Raw genomic sequence first — 13,078 nt, 5'->3', positions numbered from 1 at the left:
ACAGCTCAATGACTCATGAATATTTAACAGGGCTTTCATTAAGCCTAGCAGCATCAAGACATGTCATACTTGAGACATACCTGTGGAAATGGTCTAAGATCCAAATGTGAACTGTCAGCGAGATGCTTGATGTAAGTCATATATTCATACATTAAATCAGATTATTCCTGTTAGGAATCATCAGTAGAGCCAACCAAGGTACGTGTAATCTTGACCTTGGCTTAAGTAGCCATATTTCCATGGAATAAATAATTAAATATAGGTAAATACATGATAGTATTTGGTGATTATAATGTGGCTGTAGGAGCAGCAGTATTGACCTGACTTTAACCTGTCCAAAAGCCTTAATCTGGAGGCCAGATTATGGGAAGGAAGGAAGGAAAGAAGGTAGGTAGGTAGGGAGGGAGGGAGGGAGGAAGGAAGGGAGGGAGAGAGGGACGGAGGGGAAATGTTTTCATCTAGTTGCTACTGCAGTACAAGTGGGACCAGGGCTTTGCCTTCATTTTCCTTTGACTTCTGTCTTAGCTAGGATTTCTATTGCTGTGAAAAGACACCATGACCACAGCAACTCTTATAAAGGAAAAACATTTAATTGGGGTGGCTTACATTTTCAGAAATTTAGTGCATTATTGCCATGGAGGGAAGCAAGGCAGCATGAAGGCAAACATGGTGATAGAGAAGGAGCTGAGAGTTCTTGTATCTTGACTTGCAGGCAACAGGAAGTGGTCTGAGATATACTGAGCAGTATTTTGAGCATATATGAGACCTCAAAGTCTGCCTCCATAGTGACATGTTTCCTCCAACAACGCCACACCTACTCAAACAAGGCCATACCTTCTAATAGTGCCATTCCCTTTGGGGGCTATATTCTTTCAAATCATCACAGCTTTGTATGGCTGGATATTCATCAGTGGTCTAAGTAGGGTGTAAGGTACCATGTCCAGCTTTCCTATTATGATTTTCTCTTTTGTGTTTCTATCTTGATTTCAGATGCTTCACATCAGTCAGACTTAGATTCCTAAGCCTGAGCCCTTTCAAGTGTTATCTTAAATGTTTCCAGTAGACTGTCATTATCATGTCAGAGTGTTGAAATAGAGGGTGGACAGGCTGGTGTTAGAGATTCTTTACCTGGTGAAACAATTTCTTCTTCATTCACTATTCAATAGAATCTCCTTTAAAACCAACTAGATAAGATGATCACCTCAGGCTTTGTTGATAGTTTTGATAAAAGAGGAAAACATATTGAGTGAGGAAGACAATTTAGAAATTAGAGAAATTATTACCTCAGTTATATCTTTGTGTCCTCTTAGATCGAGCTTAAATTTTATTTTATTCTTTCTGATACCCAGGTCCAAACACTGGATCCCATCGTTGAAACACTGATGTATACTTAGTTGATAGTAGAGTTTATATGTTTTACTCAATAACTAAAGCTGAAGGTCTTTGAGTAAACTTCAAAGTGCTTTGTAACAGTGAATATTACCACGCAATACTTAAAACAGCAATGAAATAATAATAACAACAACAATAAAATATTTTTTCTTTATAACATCAAGGAGAACCTAATGGTAGTGAATGATGGGATGGAGCTGGGAATCCACTCTGGTGATTGCCATATTTATAAGGAAGATACATTTCTCTTATCTCCTACTTCCAGTTTGGCTATGCTGGTTGTGTTGATTAAACTCTCTTGTTTGCAACAAGAAGCCAGACTAACAAGCAGAGAGGATACTGGGCATCCCAAACAGACTTGCTGGGAGTCACTGCTGATGTACTGTGGGGAACAAGGAAGTCCTGTGAAGCCTCAGTCCTATCCTCCATGCAGTACGCTTGGCTTCTGCGCTGTGTATAGGAGCTACCGTGCGTCCTAGTAGCAGTTTCTGTTCACAGGTCTCAAGTTCAGGATCCAATTATCCTGTCTCCTTTTCTCGCCACGCTCTCTGTCCTTCTCCCTTCCTTATTTATTTACTTACTTACTTATTATTAAGGAATTCTTTATTCATTTTACATACCAACCACAGATCCCCCTCTCTTTCCTCCTCCTCCTACTCCTCCGGCCTCCCCCCAACAACCCACACCCCATTCCCTCCTCCAACAAGGTATGACTTCCTACTGTGAGTCAGCAGAGCCTAGTACATTCAGTAAAGGTTCAAGTCCCTCCCCTTGCATCAAGGCTGTGCAAAGTATTCCACCATAGGCAATGGGCTCCAAAAAGCCATGCACCAGAGATAGATCCTGATCCTATAGCCAGGGCCCCTTAAGCAGACCAAGCTACGTAAGTGTCTCATTGTGCAGAGGTCCTAGTGCAGTCCCATGCAGGCTCCACAGATGTTGGCCTAAAGTTCATGAGTTCCCACTAGGTTGGTTTGATTGTCTCTGCAGGTTTCCCCATCAGGATCTTGATGCCCCTTGCTCATAGAATCCCTCTTCCCTCTCTTTGACTGGACTCCTGGAGCTCAGCCTGGTACTTGGCTGTGGATCTCTACATCTGCTTCCATCAGTTACTGGATGAAGGTTCATGTTTGTCCTGAGTCTGGGTTACCTCACTCAGGATGATATTTTCTAGTTCTATCCATTTGCCTGCAAATTTCATGATGTCTTTTCTTTTTTTTTGAGATAGGGTTTCTCTATGTAGTTTTGGTGTGTGTCCTGGATCTCACTCTGTACACTAGGCTGGCCTCAGACTCACAGAGATCCACCTGGCTCTGCCTTCCGAGTACTGGGATTAAAGACTTGCGCCGTTGCCGCCCAGCTGATGCCATTCTTTTTACGGCTGAATAGTACTCCATTGTGTATATGAACCACATTTTCTTTATCCGTCCTTCAGTTGAGGAGCATCTCGGTTGTTTCCAGGTTCTGGCTATTACCAATAGTGCTGCTATTTTTGCTTATCTTCTCTCCCCTTTCACCATTTTCCCACAGTTAGTACAATTACCGATGAGATAAATGGTGGAAACTTGTCCAAGTAAACTGCAATATAAGATACAAAATAAATACATGAAGGGAAAGTAGCTATATCTTAAGATGATGACCTTTAAAAGTGTCCAGAGTATAGACTATTTGTCAAAATGGGCCCTACTTTATCTAGTAATACCCTGAAAGCAGCCTATAATGTTAAAGCACCTATCATGTGACTGGCATTTTGAGGTGGTTCATCTGGAACAAGGGAGTATGAAATACCTTAGAAGGAACCAGAAGGAACTCCTAATGAGGCAGAACTATTATCATTTGTGCATTTGTAGTAGGCATTATGACCCCTTGGGCTGTTGTCTTGAAAGGAAATTAATGAGTTAAAATCCCTTTGACTTTTGCTTCACTTTCCTAACTAAGTAGATTTGGGAGTTTTACGTTTTGTATTTAGCATATACTATACTAATGGTCTCACTGTGACATTTCATACATGTCTATAATGTATTTTCAACATGTTCATCCACCTTCGCCTTCTTTTATGCCCTGTACTCCCGATGTTCTTCCCTATTCCCATTTGTCCCTTGTATCTCCATGTCTGTTTCTTTATGTCCCATGATTTCAATTAAGGCTGCATAGGACATGAGTGAACTCTTCTTTAAAGGTTCACGGACACCTTACCAATGGCTACACCACTGAAGGAAATGTCTCTTCCTTCCCAAGCAACCATTAATTGCCTATAAGTCTTCAGGGAAGGGTGAGGCCTCAGAAGCCCCTCCTCACTCCCTGACAAGATGTTGGCAAGCCCAGTCTTGTGGGTCTTCTGCAGGTAACCGTCAATCAGTGGCCATTTAATACATTTTTATTCTCTATAGTTTTATCAGTTATGAGTCTCTGCAGTTGCTGTTGAGTGTAACAAAATGAAACCAATCGAAGCTAATATCAGCACTAATCTATGAGCGTAAACACAATTACTTAGAAGGCAATTTGATGGCCACATCATGTGTACTTGACATAACAATAGTAAGAGATTCACAGGTAGGACTCATGACTTCCCCAGCTCTGGGAGAAGTGAATTCTTCTGTGGACTAGGTCTTGGATCTGGTAAGAAACCGCCAGTTACCCTTATAACAGGCTTGCTACTATCAGCAGGCACATCTTCCCTGGATGTCAGTAGTCTATTGACAATTCTACCCCAGCAGCTTACATAGCATCTGAGACACTATGAAGTTTAGCCAGCAGAAAGGAGATGAAGGTGTGTGTGTGCATGTGTGTGTGTGTGAACAAATATGTATATGAACATATACATATACATATACATATATATGAACATACACTCACATATCTGAACTTAGGAACCATGAGAAGTACTGTAGGATTCTGGTTCTGGGCATGATGTGGCTGTTGCAATCTTGAACTCACAATAGCTATGACTGCCTGCACATGTCATTTTGGTCGGCAACCAACAGGAGGGACAATGCATGCGTTGATTTGGGAAACTCTGGGGGCCCCGGGATGAGCAACATATAGGGAGCTAGCCAAGTCTTTGAGACTGTGTTTTCCTTATAATAACCTACATCTTGTGGGAGCAGCCCTACCTACTTATGCAGAGTACCTCCATCCATCAGACCTCTTTCTATTTTAGTTTTAGTGGTTTATCAATTAGCAGATTTTAATGGCATTTTCAAACATTCTTAGTTTGAAATTAATTAGCCTCCAGCATATGCTTTTAACATCTTGTAAAATATCAGCTAGCTGTATTTTCACAGGCATGTATTCGCATGCTCTAATCTAGTCTCCTCATCTCCATGACTGTCTTGTGCCAGTACTATGATGTTTTGCTCACTATGAGTTTATAGTATCACTCAGTGATACCAATAGTTTTGACTTTTTGTTTAGGGTTGATTTGGTTATCCATGGGTATTTTATAGGATTCTTTCTATTTATGTAAAGCATGACATTGGAATTTTGATGCACATTGCATTGACTTTGGATGTTGCTTTTGGTAGTTATGGGTATTCTCACAATATTAGCTCTTCTGTGCCATGAGTAGGAGAGATCTTCTATGCCATCAGCACAAGACTGAAAATAAGTATTCATACAACATACTCTGATCATACTTTCCCTCCCTTATCTCCTCCTAGATCTTCTGTACCTCCCTACCCACCCAACTCCAGGCCTTTTCTCTCTTTCTTTTAAGAAAACAAACAGGCAAGTTATGAAAAATCAAATCAGAATAAAAAGAAAGAAAAAACTTAAAAAAACTCATACAATCACAAAGGAATCTCTCTCTCTCTCTCTCTCTCTCTCTCTCTCTCTCTCTCTCTCTCTCTCTTCTCTCTCTCTCTCTCACACACACACACACACACACACACACACACAGAATAAAAATTTTAAAAAACCATAAAAACACAAAACCAGAAACCAGAATATACTGTTTCCTCAATTTCTTTTCTCAGCATTTTAAAAATTTACAGTGTAACAGATCATTCGGTTCGTTGATTATATTTATTCAAAAGTTTTGAGTTTTGTTTTGTTTATTTGTTTTAAGGCTATTACAAATTGAATTATTTCCCTGATTTCTTTCTTAGCATGTTTGTAACTGGGAAATAAGAAAACTGCTGAATTTTGTGCATTAATTTTGTACCCCGATACTTGACTGAAAGTGAACCTGTTTTCTGTCAGTCCTCTGGGTCTCTTATGTACAGAATTATACTGTATGACAGTAAAGAACTCTGACTTCTTTCTTTTAATTTCCTTCTCTTCTCATTGCCCTAGATAAGACTTCCTATATTGATAGGAGTGGACAGAGTAAACAACCTGCCTTATTCCTCATCTTCTAGAAATGCCTTGAGTTTTTCCTCCATTTGGTATAGACAGACTTTCTTATATTGAGATACATTCCTTTTGTTCCAAGTTTTCTTAGAGATTATCAAGAGGGGATGTTGAACTCTGTCAAAGACCTTTACCATATCTATTTAGATGATCCTGTAATTCCTAGTCCTTAAATTCATTTATGTGCTATCTTACATTTGTTGATTTGTGTATGCTGAACCATGCTGATGTCCCATAGAATAAAGTCAACTCAATCATGGTAAATAGTCTTATGTTTTTGATGCATTTTGCTTTTAGTTTAAAGATTTTATTTTTAAGTGTGTGTGCACACACACACATGTGAACATGCATACACATACACATGCATGCAAGAGTGCAGATACCCACAGAGGCCAGGAAAAGTATCAGACACCCTGGAGCAGGAGTTATAGGCAGGAGTGAACCATTGGACATGAGTTTTGGGTATTAAATTCAGGTCCTCTGCAAGGCCAGTATGAATTCTTAACTGCTGATCTGTTTTGAATTCCATAGGTAAGTATTTTATTAGTAACTTTTACATTTTCATCAGGGAGAATTTTTTTTTGTTTTTTGTTAATCTGGTTTTATTATCGGGGTAGAGGTATTGGATATGAGTAATGGCTGACCTGATCACCAGATTTTATCAAGAGTCTCTTAGTGTTTTTTTCTAGCCCTAGAATTCTCATTGATAGAAATTCCTCCATGAACTAGGTTTGTTTCTTATATGTGTAATACATGGAACTTACTGCCACAATTACTTTTTCTTAGTTAAAATTGAGAATTTGGAGGTTCCTTGTCTCATAAGTTTGTGTCAGGGGACTTTCTTCTATTTCAATTTTATCTTATCATTTTTAATATATATATATATATATGCATATATATAATTTTGAATATACATATAAAATCTTTCCAGTTTTATCCTATAAGCTTTTCACATATACATTATGACTTCCAGTTTAGTGTTTTTATTGAATTTCTGAGTGTGCAAATGAGTGAGTCTCTGTTTTCTTGTGCTATTTTCCTTCTATTGTTTGTTTTGTCCAATTCCAGTATGTTTTTGTTTTTATCTTTTTATTTTATTATTATCCCATATAAGCCTGTTTATCTTCTCAGGAGAGACAGAAAGGGGATAGATCTAGCTGAGAAGGGACATAGAGAAGGGCTGGAAGGAATAGAGGGAGGGGAACTACTCTGGATATATTATGTGAGAAAAAACTATTTTCAATAAGAGGAAAAGAATAGAAATTTGAAATATATAGCTTTAGAAAATAGCAGAGTAATGGCAGCTGAAAATACAGGCCATGAGTATGATTCTTATTGTGAATATATCTGCACTTATTTGAAATAAGGGTAGCATTTAAATTTAAAGAAAAATAACATGTAATATGTCCTAGAAGCTCAGGGTTAGTGCTATCTGTAATATAATTTGTGCAAAGTGTAGAGATCAGAGGACAAGTGCCTCTACATATCCTACCTCTCTCTCTCTCTCTCTCTCTCTCTATATATATATATATATATATATATATATATATATATCACTTTTGTACACAACAGGCTAGGTGCCCAGTATCTGTAAAGAAGGTAGAGGAATTGGATAATTCAATCAAATCAAATGACAAATGTTCAAAAACATATAAAGGGAACATGCAGGATCTTTGAGACAACATGAAAAGACCACCTTAATGGATTGTGGGCGTAGAAGTATAAATCTAGGTTATAGACATAGGAAACAGATTCAATAAAAACAGAAAGAAATATCCTAAATCTAGAGGAAGAGAAATTCATCCAAGTACAGCAAGCAAAAAGAACACCATGACATGTTAGAGTAAGATGAACTAAGAACAGGATATTAAAAGCATCAAGAGAGAAGAGCCAATTTACATGTAAAGGCAGGTCCATCAGACTTATAGCTGATTACTCTTTAAACCTTTCAAGCCAGAAAAATGTATTCAAAATTCTGAAAGATCACTACTGACAACTCAGATTATTTTACCCAGCAAATCTTTCTCTTATAAGGAGAAATAACTTCCACCATAAAAACAAACTGAAAGAATTTATGAGCATCAATCCAGGTCTACAAGGGATACTGAGAGGAATTCTTCAGACTAAAGAGAAAGGTAAAAAAGAGGTCATGAGTTACCAAAGGCGTCAAAGGAAACAACACAAAATCAACACAAATCTGTAAATAATATCTCTGAATATTGATGATCTCAATTCCTAAAAAACAAATAAACAAACAAAACCCCACAGACTAGCAGACTGTATCAGAAAATAGGACCCCTCCAAGAAACCCATTTCACTATGAAGGATCGATACTACCTTAGGGTAAATGAGATGGGGAAAGGTAATAAAAGCAAATGAAGCAAAAGAAACTAGGAAACAGGATTGCATAGCTATTCTAATGTCTGATAATATAGACTTCAGACTAAATCTCATCAGAAGTGCTAATGGACATCACTTTATACTTAGAGGGCAAGCCAGTCAGAAGACAAAAGTCCTAAACACTCACCAAACACAGGTACTCCCAATTTCATGAAACACACGCTAATAGATTTAAAGTTACAGGTCAACTCCAACACAATTAGAGTGGTTGATCTCAGCACCCTACTCTCACCAACAGACAGATCATCTGGAAAAAAAAATAAATACAGAAACACTAGCGATAAATGACACCATAAATTGAGTGGCCTTAATAGGCATCTACAGAACATTCTATTCAAACACTAAAGGATACACATTTTTTCAGTATTTTGTGAAACTTTCTCCAAAACCAACCACATATTAAGACACAAAACAAGTCTTAATAAATTGAGGAAAATTGAACAAAGCCCTGTATTCTATCTGACCACCATAGAATAAAGCTGGATATCATCAGCAATAGAAATAGCAAAGAGTACACAAGCTCACAGATATTGAACAATTGACTACTGAATGATAATTGGGGTAAGGAAAAAATCAAGAAGGAAAACTTTTAAATCTTGGAACTGAAAACAACAACAACAACAATAGCAACAACAAAACCAACCACAAGATACTAAAAGTAATGAAGAGGAAGTTTATGGCCCTAATATGCCTATGTCAAAACACTGAGTATTCTCAAATAGATGATTTAGTGATTCAACTAAAGCCTTGAAAAATATGAACAAACCAAACTCTGAAGAAGTAGATAGGGAGAAATAATTAAGATGAGGGCAGAAATAAATAAAATAGAAAATCATAAATTCTAAGGAAATTTTTGTGTGTATGGGGGATATTCCTGCATGTATGTCTGTGTACCACGTACCTACCTGCTGAGGCTAAAACAAGGCATTGTATGCCCTGGAACTGGGGCTACAGATGGTTATCATGCAGGTATTGGGAATTGAACCTAGGTCCTCTGGAAAAACAGCAAGTGCTCTTAAAATCTCTGTAGTCCCCAAAATAGAAAACTTAAAAAATACAAAGGATCAATGAAATGAAGAATTGGTTCTTTGAAAGAATAAGATTGACAAATCCTTAGCCATATTGAATTATTTTTTAACTTAGAGATTAAAAAGGAAGCATTATTACAAATAAGGGTGAAATTCAGAAAATGATAAGTGCATGCTTTGAAAACTCATATTCATGTAAATTGGAAAGTGTAAAAAAATAGTGAATATATAAATATATATGACCTACTAAAATTAAACTAAAATGAGTAGATAATTTAAACACATCCATAAAATGGCATTGAAGCTATAATTAAAAAAATCTTCAAACTAAAAAGACAGGAGTTGGTAGATTAACTACAGAATTCTATCACACCTTCAAAGAATAACTAATAATAATACTATGAGATAAAATTTAAAAGAATAGAAGTTACTTAAAATTTTTATGGAGATATTAGTACCCTGATACAAAAAAAGAAAGAAGAGAAAGAAAGGAAGGAAGGAAGGAAAGAGAAAAGAGATATTATAAAGATGGCTACCCTATTCAACAGCATTCTGCAAATTCAATGCAATCACAATCAAATTTCTAATTACATTCTTCATAGCAACAGAAAAAAAAACCTTAAAATTTGTATGGGGAACAAAAGTGGGGAGGAGGGATACTATGAGGCCTCAGCCCTACACAAAGAACTACAGGCAACTAAGGAATTCTGAGAGCAGGGGAAACAGTCTTCACCCTGGGGAAGAGTACACCAATTCGTTATCCAATGCCAAATGTCCAGCCCTGACAAAATACATACAAGTAACATGTGTAACTGTATGACACATGTATGATGTAACACTGTATAATGTATGACATTATACAGAACAGAGCAGGTTGTATTTAGGAAGATATATCTGTATACATATACACATATTCCTTCAACAACATAAATGAAAAAGGGTCCATGAATTTGAAAGAGAACACAGATGGGTGTATAGGAGGACTTGGAGGGAGGAAAGGAAAGAGGAAATTATGTGATTATGTAATAATCTCAAAAATAAAAGAAACAATAAAAAATGTTGTATGAAAGCACAGAACACTAAGGATAGCCAAACAATCTCAAACAAAAAAGGAGAGAATGGGAAATGTCACCCTTCCTGATTTGAAGTTATGATAGAGACATGCTAATAAAAACACCATCAAGGAAATGTAGAATAAGATTACCTTAAAATGCATCTCACTGCAGTCAGACTGTCCATCATCAAGAAGACAAATGGTAATGTAAACGTTAACATGGTTGTAGGGACAGGGATAAACTAGCACAATACTATGGAAATCAATCTGGAGGATCCCCCAAAGGACTAGAAATAAAACTACAATATGACTTAGCTATGCCACACTGTGCATGTAGCCAAATGAATCTACGTCTTACTAAAGAGATACTTGCACACCCATCATCAATGATGCTCTATTCATGACAGTTAGGAAACAGAATCAGCGTAGATACCCATCAACAGAAGAAAGGGTAATGAAAATATAGAACATATCCACAGTGGAATTTTAGTCAATAGTAAGGGGAAATAAAGTTTGCAGGTAGATAAATGAAGCTGGGAAAAATTATACTGAGTCACTCAGGCTGAAAAGAAAGATGCCACATGTTCTCTTTCATGTGTAGATCCTGACTTTGACTCTTAGGTTTTTTTTGTTTTTATTTAACTTAAAGGACCCATAAAAGCCATGCAACTAGAAAGGGGTCACTTGGGGAGGGTGCTTAAGGGTTAGGGGATAAAAGAACGTAGGTGAAATTAAAGTATGAAGGAGGAACATGTGGGAGGAAAGGGTTATACTGGGAAGGGGTTAGAGGCATGAGGAGGATGAGAGAGCAGGTGGTGGGGAAGGGTTAGCAAAAACAGAAGGAAGGCTATGAAACAGCCATATGGAAACCTATCTTCTAACCCAATTAAAGAAATTTAAAAATAAGAGTTTAAAAGAGAGTACCCAGTATGGCTAGATTGTGCTGCTCCTAAAAGCAGCAAGATGCTAAAGAAGAACCTTTGTGCCATATGTCTACTCACAGAGGCTGTGGCAGCATGCATGGGTTCAAACCAGACAGGGTCTGAGTGCTGAAAGGGGGAAGTGGACACAGGTACCCACCCCTACCAAGAAGCTGTCTGCAAATGACAACTTAGGTTTCACTAGTAGAATTTTACTGGTATATAAACCACACTTAAGGGTTTGCCCATCAGTAGATGGCCAACACAAAATGAATGATATATTTGGAGACTTTTTGTTTCATATTGCGTGTTTGGGCATTTTTTGTCTTAATGACCTTTTGTTTTTATATTATGTTATCTGAGTTTGTGGGGTGTGTGTGTGTGTGTGTGTGTGTGTGTGTGTGTGTGTGTGTATGTGTGTTTCTTTTTAAAAAGTGTGTGCATTTCTTCATTTTAAAAAATTATTCTGTTTCTTTTTTTCTTTCTGTTTTTTTTTTCTAAAGAGGGAGAGAGAAAGAAGGGGAGTTGGTGAGTTAGGAGGTGGGGAGAATCTGGGTAGTTTTGGGAAAGGAGAAACTGTGATTAGAATATATTGTGTTTTTTTTTTCAAAAAAAGAAAGATAAGTAAAGAGAAAGGAAGTCAGATAAAGAGATGGAAAACCATTTCTTTGGATTTGCAAATTAGGAATATCCTAATGCGTATTTTCCTCCTACTTGAGAAAATGATCCTAAGCTTCTGTGGGTATCAATTCTCCATATGTAATTGAGATGCTGGTGATGAAGAGTGTAATAACTGTCCCACATTGCCTAGGGTGTTATTTCAGAGAGAAAGTGAAATGAAGTGTGAAAGTGCATGCAAGAAAGGGGGGAAAACCCCAGTGCCAGGTATGAGATACCTCCATAAGGGTCATTAGCCATGGAGGCTCCAGACACCCTCAAAATAATATGGATGCTTGTCTTTCTGCTTGGTTGTCGACCAGAACTATAGGATAAGGCCCTATTTGCTGAACATGACACATAACATAATTATAAGATATATAAGAATCAAGCTAGAACTTATGTGGAAACTTCCTCCCTGCTGGCTAGCTTTCAAAATGCAAAAGTTGCTGTGTAGGCTATTGGGAGAATAAGGGCATCAACAGCCTTACCTAGTAGTGAATTATACAAACTACAACACCAACTTGCCAGGCTAGTTATGTCTATGTGGGAAATAATGGCACAGCTATAATGTTGGTAACCAGCTACTCTATGGTTGTATTTTAGGCTGGCAGCACAGAAGTGATCTGGTGCCCAGCTATGTAAGTCCAACATTAAAAACAAGACCTTGGAAGGACATAAAACTTTATTAAGGAAAATATTACTGATGTTTAGTTAAATGAATATAATGCCAATCTGCCTTTTAGATTTCTATAGTTAACACCTTTAGACAATGCTGCTCTCAACCCTAATCAGAGATGCTTCTGTTTCACAGAGAATGGCAGGGAATGTGGACTCATAGCTGTCCAAGATGCTAAGAATAAGTGACAGATGAGGACTCAGTCCTCAGCTACCCCCTGAGGCTCAGGGAACATTGTAGAAGAAGGGACTGAAAAGTATGCAAAAGCCAGAAGCTAGAAAAGGGTATGAGAATTCTAGCTTGTAGACATGACAATCAGTGTAATCTGGAACTTATAGCAACTGTAATTACTTGCACTGAGCCTACTTAAGATAGGCCCCTCAACAGTTAGCCATGGGCAGCAGATGGGCTCCTGGGACCCTGTCCCTTATTGCTGATGGACTCTGGGGGAAAGTAGTTTTATTTCAGTTTTACTCGGTGTACCTACCAGCCACCTGTGGCCACAGAGTGCCCTACACAAACCTAAAGGGGCACAAAAGAGAAAGGTATGAATGGAGGGAGAGATTAGTAGGAAAGGGGAGGTGGAAATGGAAGGGAA

The sequence above is a fragment of the Peromyscus californicus genome, unplaced genomic scaffold, assembly GCF_007827085.1.
Source record: "Peromyscus californicus insignis strain IS unplaced genomic scaffold, ASM782708v3 Scaffold_12__1_contigs__length_115047231, whole genome shotgun sequence".
In the NCBI taxonomy this organism is placed as follows: Eukaryota; Metazoa; Chordata; class Mammalia; order Rodentia; family Cricetidae; genus Peromyscus; species Peromyscus californicus.
The sequence above is the reverse complement of the archived record's forward strand: the minus strand, read 5'-3'. Positions refer to the sequence as shown.